General features: G+C 40.9%; 1 protein-coding gene across 2 annotated transcripts in view; it reads right to left on the reverse strand.

Annotated features, from left to right (window-relative positions):
* Nucleotides 1-6,926: 6,926 nt before the first annotated feature.
* The window catches only part of dctd (dCMP deaminase), a 50,683-nt gene continuing 50,091 nt past the window's right edge, over nt 6,927-7,518 (reverse strand). For both annotated transcript variants that reach the window (XR_014620271.1, XM_084324902.1), the window contains one exon: nt 6,927-7,518. This exon is cut by the window's right edge. The gene's annotated coding sequence lies outside the window, so the exon portion shown is untranslated.

A 7,518-nucleotide genomic window follows, 5' to 3' on the forward strand; every position in this document is an offset into this window, starting at 1 on the left:
ACGAAAAAGTGACCAAACATTTTCTTTAGGAAAATATAGTTTCTCAAGCGGTTAGCACAACCCCAACAACTAAGCTAAGGGTTACATCGTATCCCTACCACACAGTGACACAATATAGTGTAACAACATGTCTGAGAGGAGGGTGAAGAAGTCCCCAGGGAACCGGGGGGAAAACACCCCTCCTACTTTACCCTTAATACGGCCAGTTAAACAGGTAAACCTGTTAATATGTGAACACACTGTTCATTGTCATTACAGGCTGAGAAAAGAATCATTCTTTACTCATGTCACTAAGTATAGCTTTATAGGTTAGTTTAACCCCCTTAGTTGTGAGTACACGGTACATGAACACACAATGTGTCTCAACACAACAAACCAGATCATTTTCACATCTGTAACAAATAACCCGATTTGCATGGAGACCAGTGACAAGACAATTCACACATAACTCGCATCGTATCCTAAATGTAGTGCAGCAACACTCGTTTTGGAAAACATCGTTATTTACAAAACATTTAGAAGGGAAAGACAGAAGAAATGTTCAAGGTCTGGTCAAGACCCTTCCTACCTTGAGCGCAGATCAAGGGAAACTGCAGTCTCTAACAAGTAGGGATGGGTACCGAATTCGGTACTTTTGAGGCACCGAACCGAAACACGTCGGTACTACCGAGTATCGAATCAAGTGAGAAACCAAAAAAAAAAAAATTACTTTTTTCTTTTCATGTCAACGTTCACACGCACAATATATGCTTACCTAGGATTTGACTTGATTCAACAACAAAGCAGTCGGAGCAATGACAAGCCGAAAACTGTCGAAATTGTAGTTATTTGAAGTTTGGATTTTTTTTTTACGACTGAGGTAGGTAAATTAAATTTCTTGAGACTAAAGTACCGAAAAAAGGTACCGTTGGGTACCGGTATCGATTCACAGGTACCGGTATCGGTTCAAATGTGAAAGGTACCCATCCCTACTAACAAGGCACTGTAGTAAACACAGCCTTCCTGTGTTGTCGACATGGGTAGCGTCGCCGCTCCATCCCGCCGCTACGGTCCCCCTTGTTGACGCAGTCCTCGCCGGCTGGCCCCAGGGTAGGTTCGACTAACATCCTGTCAAAGATGACGTCGTAGTCAGAGTGTTTAAGCATGTTATAGTCTCAGAACGTTCAACAGTGTAGCATTAAGCTAACGGCCGCACTCGGCCGATAGCAGCAAGCTAACGTTACCTAGCCTAGTGACACAACAGACTAGCGCCTGCAGCTAACAGCTGACTGGCTAACAGTTAGGCCACAACTAGCACGCAAGCTAAGCAGCTATCACCTGAACTTGTACACAACGATATAACAAGCCACACTCAGACAGGCCGCCGTTCTGAAACCCTCCTCACCTTTTAAGAGAGAAGAGAAAGAGATGTTAACACAGTTTTACAACGGTGATTTTACCATCCGGCGGAGCCGGTACAAGTCCCATCTGGGCTGTAGCCGACTTGAACATGGATTTTCCGATAACGATCATCCATGCTCACATTTCCTCGTTTAGGGTATACTCTCATTTGCATATGAAAGACGGGGCCTTATACGGTGACAGAGAAGTACCCATGCGTCCAGAGATCCTGGGATCACCAGTTACTGGTCGTGTGGCCCACTAGTTGCTATAATGGGCTTCAAACCAAGGTCCTCCGCCGTCGCCTAAAGGCTGAACAAAGGACCCTAATCTGGGGCCGGTTTTCGTAAACATTGTCAGCTAGCCCCCATAGCACTAACAGACAAGTGGAGCTCGTAAACAACATTACTCACCAACCTGGAACCCACCGCTTCTCACAACAGCGGCGCGTCCTACAGTCCAGCTGTGTTGCTGGAAGGTTTTACCCCAACCAGCCGCAGCAAGGAGGACTGCAGTTGAGAGGCATGTAGCTGTAACAAGCTTGAAATAATAAACAAACCTGTTCAGCTATAAAGAATGAGAGTACTGGAACAGTGTTAAATTCAAAGTGTTGTATTAACCAAAAGGAGGATCAAAATAAATGGGGCACCCCATAGCAACATATGGTACAACAAAAATCATCTCAAACCAATAAGAACGGTCCTGTCAGCTTTACAGTCCATTAGCCCCAACATAAATGTTACCATGTATAATGTTACCGTGTACAATGTTACCATATATAATGTTACCATGTATAATGTACCATGTATAATGTTACCCTGTATGTTACCATGTATGTTACCATGTATAATGTTACCATGTCTAATGTTACCATGTATGTTACCATGTATGTTACCATGTATAATGTTACGATGTATAATGTACCGTGTATAATGTTACCCTGTATGTTACCATGTATAATGTTACCATGTCTAATGTTACCATGTCTAATGTTACCATGTATGTTACCATGTATAATGTTACCATGTATAATGTACCGTGTATAATGTTACCATGTATAATGTAACCATGTATAATGTTACCATGTATAATGTTACCATGTATAATGTTACCATGTATAATGTTACCATGTCTAATGTAACCATGTATAATGTTACCATGTATAATGTTACCATGTATGTTACCATGTCTAATGTTACCATGTCTAATGTTACCATGTATAATGTTCAGGCCTACCAGACCATGCAGCCTGCATGGTAGAGCTAGTAGTGTCCAACAACACTCAAACCTTTGAGTGTCCAAAAGGTGATAAGTCCTGGGTTGATCCACATCTTAATAAGAACAGTCCTGTCAGCTTTATAGTCCATTAGCACCACTGCAGCTGAACTGTCCTTGGTTAATGGAGAGTTTTTTTAGGAGGCCTGGAAAAAATCCCTCCTTCCTCTCACAATAGCAGTAAGCAAACAAAAACTCCATGAGGCATGATTCCAATCCAAGATGGCCCCCTGATGGTTAGGACCGCCCCTAACCACACCCATACCTGGAATCTTAAAGGTCAAGTGACCCAAATATGCTGACATTGGCATATCCTAACATATTGGGCCCACACTTCATTTATCAACACATTGACATCTTCTTCATAAAGTAAGTAAGTAAGTAAGTATTTATAAAGCAAGTATTTATAAAGCACCTTTCATACATGTCATGTAGCTCAAAGTGCTGTACACAAACATAGGCATATATAACGATAAAAGCAATAAAGTCACAGTGATCAGTTAACACTTTGACTGCCTAAAAACGATTTACAACGTCTTTGCTGGCGATGCTAAAGTTGCCGGGGGACGCTGTAAGTCGTCTTTATATCAATATTTCAAAAATCTGCGATCTGATCCATAATGTACCTCCGCTGGCCTGAGAACCACCAGCAGGACCCACTGAGCTCTCTGGCGGTTCAGGAGCGCCATCTGGTGGCCGATCGCGCAACCGCTTAACAGGAAGCACAGTGGAGGTTGTGATATATGTCCGTATTGCTTCCGGCCACTCGGGATAGGTTCCGGCACTCTAGCTCGTCACACTACATAACGATCGATTGCCAATAACTCGATAAACAACATGATTTGGACGTATATACCATTATACAAGCTGGAGATGGACCGGGTAATAATATATCCCATAATGATAAAATTTCTACTCGACGATGATCGCCCAACGGCGCGCGGACACTGGGGTGAGTTTCAGCGTGTAACGTTACCGTCTTCGATAATAACTGATATTATCAACATTTGACCCACATTAGATGATTGGTATAACGCTGCCCACGGAATTATAAACGCCCCCTCGCCCATCCGGTCAACATCAGATGACGTGTAGTAACTTCTAGAAGTACGTCTAGTTGGAATTTTTTATATCGCGCGGATTGCCATCAAACTGTATTTCATCATCAATATAATGCATTTGGGGCTATATATCACGTTCTGGAGAAAGCTGCAGAAAGAGATGAAAACATACTTATACATTAGACCATACTTTACTATGAATATGTGAATGAAAAAGTTTAACGTTGCTACACAATGAACAATACATATAGGACTTTGAATGGGCCCTAATAATGGCAATGTAGCAATAGAATTTAAAAAGTTATAGCCCTGCAAAGAAGGGGACTTTCTCCATAGACAAATAGCGCTGGCAATCTATGGTATATCATTAATTTAACCCATGGCAGCCAAAGTGTTAAGATCAATGTTTAAAAAAAAAAAAAAGATAATAATAATAATAATAATAATAATAATAATAATAACGTAAAAATGAAAATAACGTAAAAATGAAAACATGAAAACAGTAATTTGCTTACCAGTTTGGGAGAACAGGTCCGCACAAACATGTCCGCTCAGTAGCAACCGGAAGTAGGAAATGCACTAAACCAATGCACTTGTACGGTAGCTAGCAATGTTAGCTCTTATAACGCTAGTGTAGTTACGTTTTTATTAGTGGTCAGAGTTGGGTCCATAAGACTTATCCAAGCCCCATGGATCCATCAGTGGTCGCGTATTGTGTGCGTATGTACCCGTTCCCTCATCTAAAGAGTTGGGTCCATAAGGCTTATCCAAGCCTTACGGATCCATCAGTGGTCGTGTATTGTGTGCATATGTACCCGTTCCCTCATCTAAAGAGTTGGGTCCACAAGGCTTATCCTAGCCTCATGGATCCATCAGGTTTTTCCAAGCCATAACTATTTGTAAGCTAGACTGTATAGGTACGTTTTTAATTTTCCTTTAAAAATGTGTATGGAGCTGGCGTTTCTGATGTGTGTTGGTAGTGTGTTCCATAGTTTTGGGGCATAGTTGGCAAATGCCATACTTCCTATCCTCTTTTGGTTTCTGGGTGTGTCTAGTAAACCTGTAGTGGATGACCGTAGCGTTCTTGAGGGCAGATAACTAACTAGGGAATTTGCTATGTATTTTGGGCCTTGCTCATTAAGAGCTTTATATGTTAGGAAAAGGACCTTAAAATCAATTCTATGAGTTGTAACGCAAAGTAACGCATGTTACAATACAATCAACGTATTCTTAAATAATAGCTCTGCCCGAGGCTTAGTGGCAATGCACCTGTACAGTCGTACACCTGGCAGTAACAGGGAAAATGCATAAAACACCCCTGGAACCTGATAAACAAGCTTAAAGCCAGGTAAATCTTTCAAGCACGACATGCAGATTTGCCTTATTTGAATCGAACTCTATACGCTTAGTACACACATCACAAACTGAACGATGCAACACACCGAGTGAGAGAGACCGAGAGCGAGAGAGAGCGCGAGAGAGATAATCGTGGATAATACCGGTCTTCTTCACATCTCTCTACCGACTACCAGACCGACGCCAACCAGCTCCCCCTAGTGTTAGTCCTCCCACAATGCTTTGCACAAAAGTAAACAGGTCATTGAATGAAACCAATAGTATATCTTCAGAGCCCGGAACACTATTCTACAAACGTGTCTAATGTGAAATATATAAGCATGTAAGCAAAACTAGATTTTAGGTATGTGATGGAAAGTGATTGTTAACATTCTATTTATTTTTATTAATTTTTTTAAATTATTTATAAAAAATATATATTTTTTCTTCTCGCGAGGCCCCCCTTCTCGCGAGGCCCTGTGCGACCGCACTGCTCGCACGCCCCTAGCGGCAGCCCTGCCCATTACACATCTGGTCAATTTGTCCTTCAGGGAATCAACTGTTCCATCAGCATTGAAGGTGGCCACGGTTGCCACACTCTTTAAATCTGGACATTGCTAACTACCGGCCAATCAGTATTCTCCCGGTCATATCTAAAGTAGCTGAGAAGTGGGTAGTAAAGGTACTGAATGAACATCTAGATAAAAGCTGTACTCTCTTGCACCCCATGCAATTCGGGTTCATTCAACTGAATCAGCAAACTGTATGTTCTTAGAAAAAGTAAAATACTCACTGGACACACATTTCTGTGTTGGTGCCGTCTTTGTTGATTTGAAGCGGGCATTTGATACAGTCAACCACCAGGTTCTATTGTTCAAACTTAGACATTTTAATTTCTCTGAAAGAGCTCTCTCGTGGATGAAATCATATCTATCCAGTAGAAAGCAATGTGTTTGTGTTGGTGTCAAATCCCCCTACCTTGACTGTTATACAGGCCTTCCACAGGGTTCAAGTCTTGGGCCAACACGGTTCTCATTATTTATCAATGACCTACCTGATGCATGCCAAAACACCAATGTCCAAATGTATGCTGATGACTGTAATTTTTACATCTGCAAAATCAATACAAGACGCCTCTGCAACTCTGACATCGGCAATGACCCATGTTCAAGACTGGCTAACAAAATCATGTCTTTCAATTAATACCAAGAAAATGGTGTGTATGATGTTCACAAAGTCACCAGTAGAGGTCACTCACTCTAATGTGTTTTTTGGGAGAGGCGGAGCTGGACATTGTAAATTAGTTGATTGATTGAAAACTTTATTAACAGATTGCAGAATGGGTACAATACAGTACGGCTCAATACAAACAACTGCTAAGAGGATGCAGACCAGAAAAATACTTTTGTCTTGTTTACACCAGGGTCCTCCATTTTCAATTCATCAAGACATTTATGACATACATTCGAAGGGGAAGAAACTGTACATTGGAGGGGGTTGGGGGGGATTTGGACATTTAACGGGACAGTTTCTAATTGTGGCCCCCCGTAGGTGCTCTTTGAGAGTGGTTTTGAAGGAGGGTAGTGATTCACATTCCTTTACAGCTTTGGATAGGGCGTTACACATTGTTGTGGCATGATTGCGAAACGTGTTTAGTCCCTTGTTTGAGCCGAATCTGGGTTGAACATGATTTGTGGAGCTCCCTCTGGTGTTGTGGTCGTGGTATTCACTGACCTTTGGGAAGTATTTCGACATGTACATGGGTACCTTAGTGGGCAACCTGACATTGTAACAATAGTGCCATTTTTACAGAAAAAACATTAACTCATAAACTGACAAACATAAAACACTGTTCAAAACAATTCAATGCTTAAAAATATTTTAATAAGTAAAAAATTAAGTACCCACATCAAGATACAATCATCTGCTGTTAATCACCTTTAACATGAAAACACATGTTCCTAATATGATTTATTTTTAACCATTTGAATGTTTTCCCACCACATTATTATAAACATATAGCTCAACAGAACAGTTGAGACACATCTTAATATTTGATATTATAAACAACTATTTAAACAACTAGTAATCCCAGTACAGATATCTGACTGGTGATATATATATACACAACCAGTGATCCCAGTACAGATATCTGACTGGTGATATATATATACACAACCAGTGATCCCAGTAGAGACACAGTGACTGGTGATATATATATACACAACCAGTGATCCCAGTAGAGATATCTGACTGGTGATATATATATACACAACCAGTGATCCCAGTAGAGATATCTGACTGGTGATATATATATACACAACCAGTAATCCCAGTACAGATATCTGACTGGTGATATATATATACACAACCAGTGATCCCAGTACAGATATCTGACTGGTGATATATATATACACAACCAGTGATCCCAGTAGAGATATCTGACTGGTGATATATATATACACAA

Source organism: Notolepis coatsorum (genome assembly GCF_963971535.1).
Source record: "Notolepis coatsorum genome assembly, chromosome: 1".
Lineage (NCBI taxonomy): Eukaryota > Metazoa > Chordata > Actinopteri > Aulopiformes > Paralepididae > Notolepis > Notolepis coatsorum.